Source organism: Tachyglossus aculeatus, chromosome 21 (genome assembly GCF_015852505.1).
Source record: "Tachyglossus aculeatus isolate mTacAcu1 chromosome 21, mTacAcu1.pri, whole genome shotgun sequence".
NCBI classification, from domain to species: Eukaryota; Metazoa; Chordata; class Mammalia; order Monotremata; family Tachyglossidae; genus Tachyglossus; species Tachyglossus aculeatus.
Genome location: NC_052086.1, coordinates 37,787,434 through 37,807,178, shown reverse-complemented (window position 1 = coordinate 37,807,178; position 19,745 = coordinate 37,787,434).

The window sequence follows — 19,745 nt, the reverse complement described above, 5'->3', positions numbered from 1 at the left end:
CTCTTCCTCCCTTCAAATCCCTCCTGAGAGCTCACCTCCTCCAGGAGGCCTTCCCACACTGAGCCCCCTTTTCCCTCTCCTCCTCCCCATCCCCCTCACCCTACCTCCTTCCCCTCCCCATAACACCTGTATATATATTTGTACAGATATATTACTCTATTTATTCTACTTGTACATATTTACCATTCTATTTATGTTGTTAATGATGTGCATTTAGCTTTAATTCTATCTGTTCTGACGACTTTGACACCTGTCTACATGTGTTGTTTTGTTGTCTGTCTCCCCCTTTGTTGGGTAGGGACCGTCTCTACATGTTGTCAACTTGTACTTCCCAAGCGCTTCGTCCAGTGCTCTGCACACAGTAAGCACTCAATAAATACGATTTATTGATGATTGATTGATTGAATGAATGAATGAATGAATGGGAAGGGAGGAGGGACTCCGGGGGTGGGGATGGGGGGCTTCTGCTGGGACATTGTCCCCTTCTACTCTGCGCTGTCCTTGGCCGGACCCTGGACAGCTGCAGAGTGTGGGCCTGGGGCTCGGCCATGGGCCACCCAGGGAGGCAGGGGGCTGGGCTGGGCTGGGCTGGACTCCCCTAGGGGGGCAGGGGGCTGAGCCGGGCTGGGCTGGACTCCTCTTGGGGGTGGGGGGCCGGGGGGCCAGGTTGGGCTGGACTGGTCCGGGCTGGACTTCCCTGGGACTGCAGGAGGTGGGAGGCGGGGGGTCTGGGCCGGCCCGGGCTGGGCTGGACTGGACTCCCCTCCTGGGGGCAGGGGCCTGGTCCAGGCTAGGCCCGGCTGGACTGGGCTGGACTGGACTCCCCTGGGGTTGCAGGAGATGGGGGGCGGAGGGCCGGGCCGGACTGGACTGGACTCCCCTGGGAGGCAGGGGCCTGGTCCAGGCTAGGCCGGGCTGGACTGGGCTGGACTCCCCTGAAGGGGGCGGGGGACTGGGCTGGACTGGACTCCCCTCGGGTTGCAGGAGATGCGGGGCGGGGGGCTGGGCCGGACTAGACTGAGCTTCCCTAGGGAGTTGGGGCAGGGGGCTGGGCTGGACTTCTCTGGGCAGGAGGCTGGGCTGGACTGGACTCCTCTCGGGGTGCAGGGGGCAGGGTCGGACTTGCCTGGACTCCCCTGGGGAGGTGGGGCAGGGGTCTGGGCTGGGATGAACTCCCCTGGGGTTGCAGGAGATGTGGGGGGCGGGGGTCCGGCCCGGACTGGACTGGAGTCCCCTGGGGTTGCAGGAGATGGGGGGCTGGACTGGTCTGGACTCCCCTGGGGTTGCAGGAGATGGGGGGGGCGGGGGTCCGGGCCGAACTGGACTGGACTCCCCTGGGGTTGCAGGAGATGCAGGGCGGGGGTCCGGGCCGGACTGGACTGGACTCTCCTGAGGTTGCAGGAGCTGGGGGACGGGGGTCCGGGCCAGACTGGACTAGACTTCCCTGGGGTTGCAGGAGATGGGGGGCGGGGGTCCTGGCCGGACTGGACTGGACTCCTTTGGGGTTGCAGAAGATGGGGGGGCGGGGGATTGGGCCGGACTGGACTGGGCTCCCCTGGGGTTGCAGGAGATGGGGGACGGACCGGATTGGACTCCCCTAGGGTTGCAGGAGACGGGGGGCGGGGGGCTGGACCGGAATGGACTGGAGTCCTCTGGGGTTGCCAGACCGGACTGGACTGGACTCCCCTGGGGTTGCAGAAGATGAGGGGCTGGACTGGACTCCCCTGGGGTTGCAGGAGATGGGAGGCGGAGGTCCAGGCCGGACTGGACTGGACTCCCTGGGGTTGCAGGATATGAGGGGCTGGACTGGACTGGACTCCCCTGGGGTTGCAGGAGATGAGGGGCTGGACGGGACTGGACTCCCCGGAGGTTGCAGGAGATGGGGGGCGGAGGTCCAGGCCGGACTGGACTGGACTCCCCTGGGGTTGCAGGAGATGAGGGGCTGGACTGGACTGGACTCCCCTGAGGTTGCAGGAGATGGGGGCGGAGGTCCAGGCCGGACTGGATTGGACTCCCCTGGGGTTGCAGGAGATGAGGGGCTGGCCTGGACTGGACTCCCCTGGGGTTGCAGAAGATGAGGGGCTGGACTGGACTGGACTCCCCTGGGACTGCAGGAGATGGGGGGCGGGGGTCCGGGAGGGGGGCGTGTCTGGGGGCGGGGCTCCCGGGTCCCTGCGGCTCTCCTCCTCCTCCTCCTCCTCCTCCTGCTCCTCCTGCTCCTCCTGCTCCTCCTGCTCCTCCAGCTCCTGCTCCTCCAGCTCCTGCTGGTCCTGCTGGTCCCGCTGGTCCTGGGCGGCCTGGTCCTCCTGGGGCCGGGGCTGGGGCTGGGGCTGGGCCGGGGGTCTCGGGGGGTCGGGGGTCCCATGGGCCGCGGCCGGGCCGCCGTGAAGCGGGTGCTGGGGGCGGGCTCGCAGCGGCGGCCCCGGGGCCATGAGGAGGCGCCCCCCCGCCCCCGCGGCCCCCTCCGCCATGAGGCCCTCCAGCACCCGCAGCCAGGCCAGGGCGCCGCCTCAGCCTCCTCAGCACCATCCTCCTCCTCAGCACCATCCTCCTCCTCAGCATCCTCCTCAGCAGCATCCTCCTCCTCAGCATCCTCCTCCTCAGCATCCTCCTCAGGCGGCCCCGGGGCGGGGAGGGGGCTTCGGGGGGTCCTCCCCCGGGGAGCCCAGCTGGAGGAGACCCCTCTGCCGGCCCGGGGGTCGGGGGTCCGGGCCGAGGGACCCCAAGTCCCGGGGGTCCGGGCCGAGAGCCTCCCCCGCCCCCCGCCGGGGCCGCCCCACCACTGACCCCGACTCCCTGCTCCCCCAGCTGCGCCCCATGCTCAGCTCCGCCTTCGGACAGGTAAGGCCCGGGACCCTCTCCCCCTCGCCCCCCTCTCCATCCCCCCATCTTACCTCCTTCCCTTCCCCACAGCACCTGTATATATGTTTGTACAGATTTATTACTCTATTTATTGATTTATTTTACTTGTACCTATCTATTCTATTTATTTTATTTTGTTAGTATGTTTGGCTTTGTTCTCTGTCCCCCCCTTTTAGACTGTGAGCCCACTGTTGGGTAGGGACTGTCTCTAGATGTTGCCAACTTGGACTTCCCAAGCGCTTAGTACAGTGCTCTGCACACAGTAAGCGCTCAATAAATACGATTGATTGATTGATTGATTGATTGACCCCCGAACCCCAAACCCCGGGGAAATGCACCACTTCCCCCATCTCCTCCCATCCCCTCCCTTCCCCACCGTCCAGGGTCTCGGGCTGCGGGGGGCTCCGCAGTCACCCTCATCATCGTTGTTGGGTAGGGACCGTCTCTCTATGTTGCTGACTTATCCTCTCCCAAGCGCTTAGTCCAGTGCTCTGCACACGGTAAGCGCTCAATCACTACGACGGAATGAATGAATGAACGTGTTAAGCGCTCACTCTGTGCCAAGCGCTGTTCTAAGCGCTGGAAGCGACCCAAGGTCATCCGGTTGGCCCCCGGGGGGGCTCGCGGTCTCCATCCCCATTTTCCGGATGAGGGCACTGAGGCCCAGTGAAGTGACTGTCTCTCTTGGCCATCCTAACCTTCTAGACTGTGAGCCCACTGTTGGGTAGGGACTCTCTCTATATGTTGCCAACTTGGACTTCCCAAGCGCTTAGTCCAGTGCTCTGCACACAGTAAGCGCTCAATAAATACGATTGATTGATTGATTGATTGATTGACTGGCCCAAAGTCACGAAGGTGGGGGCGGCGGAGCCGGAATTTGAACCCAGGACCTCTGGCTCCCAAGCCCGGACTCTAGCCATTCCTTCGGTCCATCGTATTGATGGAGCTCTGACTGTGTGCAGAGCGCTGGACTAAGCTCCTGGGAAAGACAAGTCGCAGAGACCCGCACAGCTGGTCCTTCGTCCTTCCTGTGCCCACCGGCATCGAGGCCCGCTCATCCCAAGCGCTCAGTACAGTGCTCAGCACACAGTAAGCACTCAATAAATACGATTGAATGAATGAATGAATGAATGAATGAATGAATGAATCTCCTAGCCTGGGAGCCCGGTGTTGGGTCGGGACCGTCTCTATCTGTTGCCCAATTGAACTTCCCAAGTGCTCTGTCCAGTGCTCTGCACACAGAAGGCGCTAAATAAATACGACTGACTGACTGAATGACTATGTTCTATTTATCCTGACGATTTTGAAACCTGTCTACCTAATAATAATAATGACATTTATTAAGCGCTTACTATGTGCGAGCACTGTTCTAAGCGCTGGGGAGGTTACAAGGTGATCAGGTTGTCCCAAAGGGGGCTCACAGTCTTAATCCCCATTTTACAGATGAGTTTTGTTTTGTTGTCTGTCTCCCCTCTTCTAGACTGTGAGCCCGTGAGTCGGTCGGGACCGTCTCTATCTGTTGCCCAGTTGGACTTCCCAAGTGCTTAGTCCAGTGCTCTGCACAGAGTAAGCGCTCAATAAATACGATGGAATGAATGAATCCCCCGCTGCGGGCCCACACCGCCTTCTTCAGTCCTCCGGGAGCTGTCCCACGCACCCAAAAAGGACCCCGGCCCCCCAGCCCCCCGCCCCTGGCTCCGGGGGATCAAGGAAAGCAGACCGGCCTAGCTGCTACAGCCTGGGCCTGGTGGGGTTACGGGGGGTCAAACCACCTAGGGCCCTGGCTCAGTGGAAAGAGCACGAGCTTGGGAGGCAGAGGTCATGGGTTCAAATCCCGGCTCCGCCACTTGCCAGCTGGGTGACTTTGGCCAAGTCGCTTAACTTCTCCATTCATTCATTCAATCGTATTTATTAAGCGCTTACTGTGTGCAGAGCACCGGACTAAGCGCTTGGGAAGTACAAGTTGTCAACATCTAGAGACGGTCCCTACCCAACAGTGGGCTCACAGTCTCTATGCCTCAATTCCCTCATCTGTAAAATGGGGATGAAGACTGTGAGCCCCACGTGGGACAGCCTGATCACCTTGTATCCTCCCCAGCACTCAGAACAGTGCTTTGCACATAGTAAATGCTTAACAAATGCCATCACTATTATTATTATTATTATTCATTCAATCATATTTATTGAGCACTTACTGTGTGCAGAACACTGGACTAAGCGTTTATTATTATCCCGCTTCCGCCACATCTGCTGGGTGACCTGGGTCAAGTCACTTTACTTCTCTGGGCCTCAATTCCCTCATCTGGAAAATGGGGATGGAGACTGCGAGCCCCGTGGAGGGCAGGGACTGTGTCCAACCCAATTTCCTCATCTCCACCTCAGTGCTTAGTACAGGGCCTGGCACATTGTAAGTGCGTAACAAATACCGGAATTCTTACCGTAATTATTAAGGGCCGGGCTGTGTGGGGATCACCACGCATGCCTCTCATCCCGGGATGACCCCAAGGGAGAGGAGAGTTGGAAGGGCAGCATCTGGGGTCGGGGGTGAGGGTCGGGGGTCGACTTGAGGCTGAGCGGGAGAACAGGGCAGTGAGGGAGGGCAGTTCCACAGCTGGGATGGAGCGAGGTGGGACCAAGTGGGAATAGGGGTCCAGTCCTCCTAGGGCCTAAAAATTCCCGCCGGCTGCAGAGGCTGACGGAAAGGCACCAGTCGGGGCAGTAGGATGCGAGAATAATAATAATGGCATTTGTTAAGCGCTTACTATGTGCAGAGCACTGTTCTTGAGGAGGGAAGTCCAGGGGTTGGGGGCAGGGGGCATCTCAGCGGGTCGATACCAGGGTAATGTGGCCAGAAACGACAACGATTGAGCTTGTGTCTTACCAAGGAGAGATAGGAGCCCTGGGCGTGAGGCTGACGGGAGGCCAAAGATCAGCACAAGTGCAGATTTTGCAGCCAGGTACAGGTTGGCGGTCTCGGGTGCCCATGGCATCTCAGGTGGGCAGTTGTGAATGCCCAGGGATGTCACTGTCCTCTGGGAGGACGAGATACTGCAGAAGACAAAAGCCACGTATACGATGGGACACAAGCATGCATTCAGGGGGCTTGGGAGGGGTGGGGGGTGTCTCTCTAATCCATCCTCTTTTCTTCGAGGTAGGACTTGATGTCAATTAAAAGCAGGCAGCCCCAGCATGCTCTTGGTGGCAGAAAGAATTCCGGGGGAGGAGAGGGTACTGGACAAGGGAATTGATGAAGCGGGCCACTGAAGCTCTGAGGGACGGGAGACTTTTCCATTTCCTGGGTCTTCTCTGGGGGAAATAATAATAATGTTGGTATTTGTTAAGTGCTTACTATGTGCCAAGCACTGTTCTTAGCACTGGGGGGGATACAAGGTAATTAAGGTTGTCCCACGTGGGGCTCACAGTGTTAATCCCCATTTTTCAGATGAGGGAACTAAGGCACAGAGAAGTGAAGTGACTTGCCCAAAGTCCCACAGCTAAGTGGCAGAGGTGGGATTAGAACCCATGACCTCTGACTCCCAAGCCCGGGCTCTTTCCACTGAGCCACGCTGCTTCTCTTTGGTGCAGTGGGGAGTCCAAGGTTTCCGCAGCCAGAGAAGGAGAGAATGCGGAGGAGTCTGACGGTGTGAGGAGTTTGCTGATGGTGTTTCACTCAGGATTAAGAGCAGAGAGGACCGGGGCGGTCTCAGAGCATGACATAGTTGTCTGGATTCAGCTTCGAGGCTGTGGAAGGATCCCAGTGGAATAGCGTGTTGTGCTTTAGTACCGCATCATGATAATTGTGCACATTAACCCGGGATTGCAGTGGAGATCCACGAGGCGTGGGGGCTTGGGGCGGAGGGAGGAGGAAGGAGAGGGGTCTTCATTCAGCCCCTCCGGGAGCTCGATATGAGCGTGGTTGGGAAGCCAGTGTCCCCGTCGGTGATTTTGCCGCCGGGAGAGAGTTGGCACCCAACGGGAAGTTCCCTGCAGTACTTGGCTTATTAGCGAGGTGGTGAAGGGTAGGTTTTTGCAGCACCAGGCCAAACGGGCGTTCAGACAGAGACGGGCTAGAGCTGCGGCAGTCTGACTTGTAGGAAGCAACAGCGATTCAGTAGCCCTGAGATTCCTCCCGGTGGATGAATTCTCTGCACCCCGCAGTGCCAGGCCGTTGGAGTCTATTTATTTTATTTTGTTAGTATGTTTGGTTTTGTTCTCTGTCTCCCCCTTTTAGACTGTGAGCCCACTGTTGGGTAGGGACTGTCTCTATATGTTGCCAATTTGTACTTCCCAAGCGCTTAGTACAGTGCTCTGCACATAGTAAGCGCTCAATAAATACGATTGATGATGATGATGATGAGTCTCGCCAGCTGATCCGTGGGGGATCCTGCTGAGCTCTGCCTGCCCCTCGGTTAGTCGATCATATTTGGTGAGCGCTTACTGTGGGCAGAGCACTTTACTAAGCGCTTGGGGGAGGATGCTTGAACAATCAAGGGACACATTCCCTGACAAAACAAGTTTACAGTCTAGAGGGGGAGATGGATGTGAATATAAATAAATGGTCGCCCTTGGAGTGACGAGGTTCCTCTACCTTAGTATTTGGTCAGCCTTCTGGAAATGCCACTGGGTCAATGGGGCTGGAAAGGTTTATCAAATATTTACTACCTCCCTCTGGGAGCCTTTCTGCCACTGGGCTGTGGGTTGCTTCTTGAAAGGGCTGTTTTCTTCTCTCTCTAAATGAGAAATAGGCCTTCCTTTTCTCTCTTTTTATGGCATTTGTTAAGCACTTATTATTTGCTGGGCACTGTACTAAGACCGGGGTAGATACAAAGTTGGACACAGTCCACATCTCATGTAATAATAATTGTGGTGTTTGTTAAGAGCTTACTATGTGTCAGGCACTTGGGGTGATTCATTCATTCATTCATTCATTCGATTGTATTTATTGAGCGCTTACTGTGTGCAGAGCACTGTACTAAGCTCTTGGGAAGTACAAGTGGGGTTCACATGGGGCTAGTGGTCTTGATCCCCGTTTTACAGATGAGGTAACTGAGGCGCAGAGAAGTGAAGTGACTTGCCCAAGGTCACACAACAGACAAGTGGCAGAGCTAGGATTAGAAGCTAAACCCGGTGTGGGTAGGGACTGCCTCTATATGTTGCCAACTTGGACTTCCCAAGCGCTTAGTACAGTGCTCTGCACACAGTAAGCACTCAATAAATATAATTGAATAAATGAATGAACCCAGGTTCCTCTGTCTCCCAGGCCTGTACATTTTGAAAGACCTGTTTTCTCTCTGTAGATGAGAAATAGGTCTTTATTTTCTTTCTTTTTATGGTATTTACTATGTGACAGGCACTGTACTAAGCTCTGGGGAGGATACAAGGTAATCAATCAATCAATCAATCATATTTATTGAGTGCTTACTGTGTGCAGAGCACTGTACTAAGCACTTGGGAAGTACAAGTTGGCAACATATAGAGACAGTCCCTACCCAACAGTGGGCTCACAGTCTAGAAGGGGGAGACAGAGAACAAAACCAAACATACTAACAAAATAAAATAAATAGAATAGATACGTACAAGTAAAATAAATAGAGTAATAGATTAATCAAGTTGGACACAGTCCCTGTCCCACATGGGGCTCACAATCTTAATCCCCATTTTACAGATGAGGTAACTGAGGCTCAGAGAAATGAATTGACTTCCCACGGCCACACAGCAGATAAGTGGTGGAGCCGGGATTAGAACTCAGGTCCTTCTCACTCCCAGGCCCTGGCTCTAGCCACTAGGCCACGCAAGATAGGCCCCGAGACCTCATCCCCTTCGCTTTTATTTCAATTTCACCGATTCACAATCTAGATAGAGGCTGCTCTGCTCCCGGGAGTGGAATCGCCCCCCTCTCCATCCCCCCCATCTTACCTCCTTCCCTTCCCCACAGCACCTGTATATATGGATATATGTTTGTACAGATTTGTTACTCTATTTGTTTATTTATTTATTTTACTTGTACATATCTATTCTATTTATTTTATTTTGTTAGTATGTTTGGTTTTGTTCTCTGTCTCCCCCTTTTAGACTGTGAGCCCACTGTTGGGTAGGGACTGTCTCTATATGTTGCCAACTTGTACTTCCCAAGCGCTAAGTACAGTGCTCTGCACATAGTAAGCGCTCAATAAATACGATTGATGATGATTGATGATGAATGGGGATTAGGTGGCAGGGGAAAAGGGCCACCCTGAAGGGGCAGCCAGCCCAGGAAAGACAACCCAACCGCTGGGGAACCCTTAGGGAAGATGAGGCATATCTATCCTATTTATTTTATTTTGTTAGTATGTTTGGTTTTGTTCTCTGTCTCCCCCTTTTAGACTGTGAGCCCACTGTTGGGTAGGGACTGTCTCTATATGTTGCCAATTTGTACTTCCCAAGCGCTTAGTACAGTGCTCTGCACGTAGTAAGCGCTCAATAAATACGATTGATGATGATGATGATGATGAGGCCCACTGGATTAGTCAATCAATAGCATTTGTCTAGTGCTTCCTCCATGCACAGCACTGCCATCAATCAATCCACATGATTTTTTGAGCATTTATTATGCGCAGAGCGCTATACTAAGCGCTTGGGAGAATGCAATGCAACAGAATGAGGAGACACAAGATTACAGTGTAGAAGTTACATAAGGAGCTTACAGTCTCCAGTCTGCCCTAAGCGCTCAGAAGAAAACAACAGAGTTAGATAAGATCCCTGCCTTCAAAACCGTACAGTCTAGCTGGGGCAACGGACGCTGAAATATATTTCAGTTAAGAGGAAATAACAGAGTTTAGTGATGATCAGTCTTATGGGGAGGGGAGGTGATGGGCCCAGTCACTAAGTGGTTAGGAGATGATGCGAAGAGAAGCACTATGGGCCTGGGAGTTAGAGGTCCTGGGTTCTAATTCTGGCTCCTTCACCTGTCTGCCGTGTGACCTTAGGCATGTCACTTTGCTCCAGAAGCACATCGCCTCCAAGAAGCCTTCCCTGACTAAACCCTCTTCTCCCACTCCTTTCTGCGCCTCTCTTGCTTCTGCATTCATCTACCCCAGTGCTTAGAACAGTGCTTGCCACATAGAAAGTGCTTAACAAATACCAACATTATTATTATTGTTGTTATTATTACCCTCTGAGGGTGGAGAGTAGGTTCCACAGCCCATTCGGTTATTTATATTCTATCTATATTCTCCCTCCCCACCCCCCCGCCTTACCTCAATCAATCAATCAATCTATCAATCATATTTATTGAGAGCTTACTGTGTGCAGACCACTATACTAAGAGCTTGGGAAGTACAAGTTGGCAACATATAGAGACAGTCCCTACCCAACAGTGGGCTCGCAGTCTAGAAGGGGGAGACAGAGAACAAAACCAAACATATTAACAAAATAAAATAAATAGAATAGATATGTGCAAGTAATGTACAAGGATATGTACCTCCTTCCCCTCCCCACAGCACCTGTATATATGTATATATGTTTGTACATATTTATCACTCTATTTATTTATTTATTTATTTATTTTATTTGTACATATTTATTTATTTTATTTTGTTAATATGTTTTGTTTTGTTGCCTGTCTCCCCCTTCTAGACTGTGAGCCCACTGTTGGGTAGGGACCGTCTCTGTATGTTGCCAACTTGTACTTCCCAAGTGCTTAGTCGAGTGCTCTGCACACAGTAAGCGCTCAATAAATGCGATTGAATGAATGAATGAACCCTCCCTCCCATCCCCACAGCACATATGTTTAGATCTGTGATTTATTTATTTATCTATTTATAGTAATGTCTGTCTCCCCCTCTAGACTGTGAGCCTGTTGTGGGCAGCAATGTGTCTGTCTGTTGTTATAGTGTACCTTCCCAAGTGCTTAATACAGTGCTGTGCACACAGTAAGCTCTCAATAAATACAACTGAGTGAATGAATGAATGAATGATGCCGGAGGGGAGGAAATAATAATAATAATAATTATGGTATTTGTTAAGCGCTTACTACGTGCCAAGCACTGTTCTAAGCACCGGGGTAGATACAAGGTAATCAGGTTATCCCACGTGAGCTCACAGTCTTCATCCCCATTTTAGAGATGAGGTAGCTGAGGCACAGAGGATAATAATAATAATAATGGCATTTATTAAGCACTTACTATGTGCAAAGCCCTGTTCTAAGCTCTGGGGAGGTTACAAGGTGATCAGGTTGTCCCACGGGGGGCTCACAGTCTTCGTCCCCATTTTACCGATGAGGGAACTGAGGCACAGAGAAGTGAAGTGACTTGTCCAAGCTCACGCAGCACGGGATTAGAACCCACATCCTCTGAGTCCCAAGCCCATGCCGTTTCCACTAAGCCACGTCGATCAACTGGGGAAGGTGAGAGATGAGTCAGGGAAAGGTTCCTGGGGGAGATGTGAGTTCAGTAGGGATTTGGAGGTGGGGAGAGCAGTGCATTTGAAAGGGGAGAGGCTGGAGCAACTGGTTGGTGGTGAGAGAGGGGAGAGTGAGGCACAGTGAGTAGATTGGAATTAGAGGAGAGAAATGTCTGCGCTGAGTTGGGGTGGGAGAGGCATCAGGGCCAGCAGCGGCCTTTCATACAACTAAGAATTTTCAATCCGGTTGTCCGTAAGCTCCTTGTGGACGGGAATCATATCCACTATCATCAATCGTATTTATTACGATTATTACTACCTCTGTTGTATTGGACTCTCCCTGGCTCTTAGTACAGAGCTCTGGGTACAGTATGCGCAGAGAAGCAGCATGGTGTAATGGATGGAGCACGGGCCTGGGAACCAGAAAGTCACAGGTTCTAATCGCGGCTCTGCCCCTTTATTCATTCAGTCAGTCGTATTTATTGAGAGCTTACTGTGTGCACAGCACTGGACTAAGCGGTTGGGAAGTACAAGTCGGCAACATCTAGAGACGGTCCCTACCCGACAACGGGCTCACAGTCTAGAAGGGGGAGACAGACTACAAAACAAAACATGTAGACAGGTGTCAAAGTCATCAGAACAAATAGAATTAAAGCTAGATTCATTCATTCATTCATTCATTCTTGTATTTGTACATATCTATTCTATTTATTTTATTTTGTTAATATGTTTGGTTTTGTTCTCTGTCTCCCCCTTCTAGACTGTGAGCCCACTGTTGGGTAGGGACTGTCTCTGTATGTTGCCAACTTGCATTTCCCAAGCGCTTAGTACAGTGCTCTGCACACAGTAAGCACTCAATAAATACGATTGATTCATTCATTCATTCATTCATTCATTCATTCATTCATTCAATCGTATTTATTGAGCGCTTACTGTGTGCAGAGACTGGGCCTGGGAACTGGCACTGGGAATCTGAGCACTGAGAACTGGGCACAGTCTGAGACTGGGCCTGGGAACCAGAAAGTCACAGGTTCTAATCGTGGCTCTGCCACTTTATTCATTCAGTCAGTCATATTTATTGAGCTCTTACTGTGTGCAGAGCACTGTACTAAGCGCTTGGGAAGTACGAGTCGGCAACATCTAGAGACGGTCCCTACCCAACAACGGGCTGACAGTCTAGAAGACTGTGAACAAGACTGTGAAGACTTCTAGAAGAAGTCTATGTGCACATCATTCAACAAAACAGAACATGTAGACATGTGTCAAAGTCGTCAGAACAAATAGAATTAAAGCTATATTCATTCATTCATTCATTCAATCATATTTATTGAGCGCTTACCGTGTGCAGAGCACTGTACTAAGCGCTTGGGAAGTACAAGTCGGCAACATCTAGAGATGGTCCCTACCCGACAATGGGTTCACAGTCTAGAAGACTGTGAACAAGACTGTGAAGACTTCTAGAAGAAGACTATATGCACATCATTCGACAAAACAGAACATGTAGACATGTGTCAAAGTCGTCAGAACAACTAGAATTAAAGCTGTATTCATTCATTCATTCAATCGTATTTATTGAGTGCTTACTGTGTGCAGAGCACTGTACTAAGCGCTTGGGAAGTACAAGTTGGCAACATATAGAGATGGTCCCTACCCAACAACGGGCTCACAGTCTAGAAGGGGGAGACAGACAACAAAACAAAACATGTAGACAGGTGTCAAAGTTGCCAGAACAAATAGAATTAAAGCTACATTCATTCATTCATTCAATCGTATTTATTGAGTGCTTACTGTGTGCAGAGCACTGTACTAAACTCTTGGGAAGTACAAGTTGGCAACATATAGAGAAGCTCGGGGGAAATCTGCCCAGAATCCGTCCACTGGTCCCCATAAACCCGTCCTCTAGACTGTAAGCTCATTGTGGGCAAGGAATGTGTCTGTTTTTTGATGCGTTATACTCTCCTACACACAGTATACTCTGCACACAGTAGGTGCTCAATGAATACAAGTGACTGACTGACTGACAGAGGGCTTCTTGGGAGGGTAGCGTGCCATCTGGTTGGGAAACATGGCAGACTCTTTTGACCCCTGAGGCTTGCAAATGTGTACGGTGGAAATTAACTTGCACAAACATGATATGATGATGATGATGATGGCATTTATTAAGCGCTTACTATGTGCAAAGCACTGTCCTAAGCGCTGGGGAGGTTACAAGGTGATCAGGTCATCCCACGGGGGGCTCACAGTCTTAATCCCCATTTTACAGATGAGGCGACTGAGGCCCAGAGAAGTGAAGTGACTGGCCCAGTCACACAGCTAATTGGCAGAGCCGGGATTTGAACCCATGACCTCTGACTCCAAAGCCCGGGCTCTTTCCACTGAGCTGCGCTGCTTCTCATATGAGGATTGAGACTGTGAGCCCAGTGTGGGACAGAGACTGTGTCCAATCCGATTTGGTTGCATACACTCCAGCGTTCAGTACGGTGCCTACCACAATTATTTTTATTACATACACTCCCAGCTTGCTGAACCGATACCCCTCAGCCCCTTCTGGATCCCTGAGCCTGTGTGACTTTTGGGCCCTCGGTGAGTAGGTGAGCTCAGGCCTGGGATTCAGAGGACCTGGTTCTAACCCTGTCTCTGCTATGCATCTGCTTGGTGACCTTGGATAAGTCACTCTTCACTTCTCTATGTTTCAGTTATGTCATCTGTAAAATGGGGATTAAATCATTCATTCATTCATGTTGAGCACACACTGTGTGCAAAACACTGTACTAAACAGAGAAGCAGAGAGGCAGCGTGGCTCGGTGGAAAGAGCCCTGGCTTTGAAGTCAGAGGTCGAGGGTTTGAATCCCGGCTCTGCCACATGTCCTCTGTGTGACCTTGGGCAAGTCACTTAACTTCTCTGAGCCTCAGTGACCTCATCTGTAAAATGGGGATTAAGACTGTGACCCCCACGTGGGACAACCTGGTCACCTTGTATCCCCCCCAGCGCTTAGAACAGTGCTTTGCACATAGTAAGCACTTAACAAATGCCATTGTTATTATTATTAAATGCTCGGGAGAGTACAATATTACAATTAACAGACACAATCCCCACCTACGATGAGCTAGTCTAGAGACGAGCTTTAAATCCTTTGATTTAGACTGTGAGCCCCGTGTGGGACAAGGACTGATAAAACACCTATGTACCTCAGCACATAAAATAGTGCTTGACACATAGTAGGAGCTCAACAAATACCATTTAAGAAAAAAAGTAATAGGGCAGATCATGGAAAGGCCAGTTTCCCTCTTAATCAGGAGTAATCAGGCTTATCCTTCTCATCCCTCTGATCTCGTTAATCATTTCCACGTGATAATCTAGCCATGCTAGAAGAAGCAGCGTGGCTCAGTGGAAAGAGCTCGGGCTTTGGAGTCACAGGTCATGGGTTCAAATCCCGGCTCCGCCACTTGTCAGCTGTGTGACTTTGGGCAAGTCACTTCACTCCTCTGGGCCTCAGTTCCCTCATCTGGAAAATGGGAATTAAGTCTGTGAGCCCCACGTGGGACAACTTGATTACCTTGTATCTACCCCAGCGCTTAGAACAGTGCTTTGCACATAGTAAGCGCTTAGTAAATGCCATCATTATTATTATTATTATTTCCAACACCCCAAGTGTGGCTTTGACAGACCCAGTCCTTCCGTCACAAAGTGGTGGGCGGCGAAGGGAGGGCACGGGAAAGTAGCCGCATCTTCCCACCCTTCAGCTCCCAAGGCGGGAGGCACCCTGCCCCTTCCTGGGCCGGCCCCTTCCTTTCTTGTGCCGACTCCTGGCTCTCTGCCCTCCGCGGAGGGCACTGGCCGTCCTCTGCCACAAACGGCCAGTGGCCCCGCAGCCTGACACCTCCCTGGATTGGGCCGGGTGGCATCAAGGCGCCTGGGCCTGACCCCAGTGAGCTGGTCACTGAAGAAGAGGGAATTTGCCATCAGGGGTCCAGACCATTCATTCATTCATTCAATCGTATTTATTGAGCGCTTACTGTGTGCAGAACACTGGACTAAGCGCTTGGGAAGTACAAGTCGGCAACAGATAGAGACAGTCCCTACCCAACAACGGGCTCACAGTCTAGAAGGGGGAGACAGACAACAAAACAAAATGTGTGGACAGGCGTCAAGTCATCAGAATAAATAGAAATAAAGCTAGATCAATCAATCAATCAATCAATCAATCGTATTTATTGAGCGCTTACTGTGTGCAGAGCACTGGACTAAGTGCTTGGGAAGTACAAGTTGGCAACATATAGAGACGGTCCCTACCCAACAAAGGGCTCACAGTCTAGGAGGGGGAGACAGACAACAAAACAAAATGTGCGGACAGGTGTCAAGTCATCAGAATAAATAGAAATAAAGCTAGATCAATCAATCAATCAATCAATCGTATTTATTGAGCTTTTACTGTGTGCAGAGCACTGTACTATGCGCTTGGGAGCTACAAGCTGGCAACATATAGAGACAGTCCCTACCCAACAGTGGGCTCACAGTCTAGAAGGGGGAGACAGAGAACAAAACCAAACATACTAACAAAATAAAATAAATAGAATAGATAAGTACAAGTAAAATAAATAAATAAATGGAGTAATAAATATGTACAAACATATATACATATATACAGGAGCTGTGGGGAAGAGAAGGAGGTAAGATGCGGGGGATGGAGAGGGGGACGAGGGTGGGGGATGCACATCATTAACAAAATAAATAGAATAGTAAATACATACAAGTAAAATAAATAGCATAATAAATCTGTACAAACATATAGACAGGTGCTGTGGGGAGGGGAAGGAGGTGAGGGGGATGGGGAGGAGGAGAAGAAAAAGGGGGCTCAGTCTGGGAAGGCCTCCTGAAGGAGGTGAGCTATCTGTCCCCGAGGTGGGCAGCCCAGCCTCAAGGTCAGCACCCTTGCTGCCTCCCCTCCTTCTGGCCTGGGGAAGGCCGGGGCCACCTCCGTTTTGTCCTCTTCAGCCTGGGTCAGGGATGGACGGTGGAAGGAGAGGAGGAGGCTGGAGGGAGGAAGGGCATCTGAGGAGCCATGTTTACTACTCTATTTATTTTATTAATGATGTGCATATAACTATAATTCTATTTATTCTGACGGTTTTGACACCTGTCTACTTGTTTCGTTGTCTGTCTCCCCCTTCTAGACTGTGATCCCATTGTTGGGTAGGGACTGTCTCTATATAGCTCTCTTCCTCTCTTCAAGGCCCTACTGAGAGCTCACCTCCTCCAGAAGGCCTTCCCATACTGAGCCCCCTCCTTCTTCTCCCCCTCCTCCCCCTCTCCATCCCCCCACACCTTACCTCCTTCCCTTTCCCACAGCACCTGTATATATGTATATACGTTTGTACGTATTTATTACTCTATTTATTTATTCATTTTCCTTGTAAATATTTATTCTATTTATTTTATTTTGTTAATATGTTTTGTTTTGTTCTCTGTCTCCCCCTTCTAGACTCTGAGCCCACTGTTGGGTAGGGGCCGTCTCTATATGTTGCCAACTTGTACTTCCCAAGCGCTTAGTCCAGTGCTCTGCACACAGTAAGCGCTCGATAAATACGATTGAATGAATGAATGAATATTGCCAGCTTGGACTTCCCAAGCACTTAGTACAGTGCTCTGCTCACAGTAAGCGCTCAATAAATACAAATGAATGAATGAATGAGCCTGGAGGCTTCCTCAGAGAGTTCCCAGCCTGTCCGCCCTCTCCCCCGGCTCTTTGGCCTTGGTTAGGAAGGATTTCAGTCAGACGGGCAGTGTTGGATTAGGGGGCAGAGGAATTGCAGTGGGGAAGTACCCCAGGGGTACTGGAGCTCAGTAGGGGCAAACTGGAAGCCAGCCTTTCCTCCCTGCCCCTGCCAGGAAGTTTGTCTCCATTGCTTTGGGCCAGAGAAGACTGTCAAAAGATGATGATGGAGATGGTATTTATTAAGCACTTACTACGTGCTCACTATTTATCACTAGAGAAGCAGCATTGCCTAATGGAAGCAGAAGCAGCATGGCTCAGTGGAAAGAGCCCGGGCTTTGGAGTCAGAGGTCATGGCTTCAAATCCCGGTTCCGCCAATTGTCAGCTGGGTGACTTTGGGCAAGTCACTTCACTTCTCTGTGCCTCAATTACCTCATCTGTAAAATGGGGATGAAGACTGTGAGCCCCGTCGTGGGACAACCTGATCACCTTGTACCCTCCCCAGCGCTTAGAACAGTGCTTTGCACATAGTAAGCGCTTAATAAATGCAATCATGATGATGATGATAGTGGAAAGAACACAGGTCTGGGAGTCAGAGGACCTGGGTTCCAATCCTGCCTCCTCCACTTGTCTGCTGTGTGACCTTGGGTAAGTCACTTCACTTCTCCATATTTCAGTACCCTCAGCTGCAAAGTGGGGGTCCTCTTCTTTTTCCCCTCTCTTTCTCCCCAACTCCTCTCTTCCCCAGGTTTCAGAGCCCTTGCTTAGACTGTGAACCCCATAAGGGACCCGATGATCTTGTATCTGCCCCAGTGCTTAGTACGGTGCTTGGCACATACGAAGTGCTTAACAAAAACCACAATTATCAAGCAATTATTACTAGTATTATGTGCCATACACTGTGCTAAGCACTGGGGTAATAATAATAACAATAATAATAATAATAATGGTATTTGTTAAGCCCTTACTATATGCCAAGCACTGTTCTAAGCACCAAGGTAGATAGAAGGTAATCAGGTTGTCCCACGTGGGGCTTACAGTTTAATCCCCATTTTGCAGATGAGATAACTGAAGCACAGAGAAGTTAAGTGACTTGCCCAAGGTCACACAGCAGACATGTAGGGGAGCCGGGATTAGAACCCAGGTCCTTCTTGCTCCCAAGCCCGGGCTCTCACAAGATAATCAGATTGGGCACAATCCACGCCCTGCATGGGGCTCACCATCTAAGAGGCAGGGCACAGTACCCATCCTGCATGGGGCTTACAATCTAAGGGAGGAAAGGAGAACAGGTATTGCATCCCCATTTTACAGATGAGGAAACTGAATCACAGAGGAGTCAAATGACTCCCCCAAGATCAAATGGCAGGCAAGGGGCAGAGCTTGGCTTAGAACCAATGTCCTCTGACTCCCAGCCCTGGGCTCTTTCTTTTAGGCCACATGGCTTCTCATTAAGATCAGGTCATCAGATCCCATCCTCCTTCCCTGCTTGGGTCCAGTTTCCGAGCTTGAAGAAGATCTCAGCTCCAGATCCTGGAGCTAGCCCAGGCTCTCCCTGCTGCTACTGCTCTGCTATTGTGTTATGGCCTCCCCTCCGGCCCCCCATGGTAGAGGGAAGAGGATCCGATCTCTGCCTGCTCCCCAGAGCCTTAATAATAATAATAATGTTATTATTATTATCTCTCCCCCCTCTTCTCTCCCCCTCGTCCCCCTCTCCATCCCCCCATCTTACCTCCTTCCCGTCCCCACAGCACCTGTATATATGTATATATGCTTGTACATATTTATTACTCTATTTATTTATTTATTTATTTATTTATTTATTTATTTATTTAGTTTACTTGTACATATCTATTCTATTTATTTTGTTAGTATGTTTGGTTTTGTTCTCTGTCTCCCCCTTGTAGACTGTGAGCCCACTGTTGGGTAGGGACTGTCTCTATATGTTGCCAACTTGTACTTCCCAAGCGCTTAGTACAGTGCTCTGCACACAGTAAGTGCTCAATAAATACGATTGATGATGATGATGATGATAATGGTATTTGTTAAGCGCTTACTATGTACAAAGCACTGTTCTAAGCGCTGGGGAGATTCATTGTGATGAGGTTGTTCCACGGGGGGCTCACAGTCTTAATCCCCATTTTACAGATGAGGGAACTGAGGCACAGAGAAGTGAAGTGACTTGCCCAAAGTCATACAGCTGACAATTAGCGGAGCCGGGATTTGAACCGATGACCTCTGACTCCAAGGCCCGGGCTCTTTCCACTGAGCCACGCTGCTTCTCTAACCTTGGGGCCTCTTTTCCATCTTTCCGGGCCAGCCGGCAGCAGGCTGCTGGACCTTGTCAACTCCAGTTCCACCAGTCTGGTGCTTCCCTCAGAGCTGGGAAAGCTCAACCCTGCTCCCCACATTCACCCTACCTCCTCCCCATCTCCCTTTTCTCTCTCCCCCGTTCCCTTGCCCCCTCCCCCTCCTTCTCCCTCTTAATAATAATAATAATAATGATGGCATTTGTTAAGCGCTTACTATGTGCAAAGCACTGTTCTAAGCTCTGGGGGGGATGCAAGGTGATCAGGTTGTCCCACGTGGGGCTCACAGTCTTAATCCCCATTTTACGGATGAGGTAACAGGCGCAGAGAAGTTAAGTGACTTGCCCAAGGTCACACAGCAGACACGTGGAGGAGCTGGGATTCGAACCCATGATCTCTGACTCCAAAGCCCGGGCTCTTTCCACTGAGCCACGCTGCTCCCACTTCTTCCTCTCCCTTTCCTCTCTCTCCCCTTTACCTCTA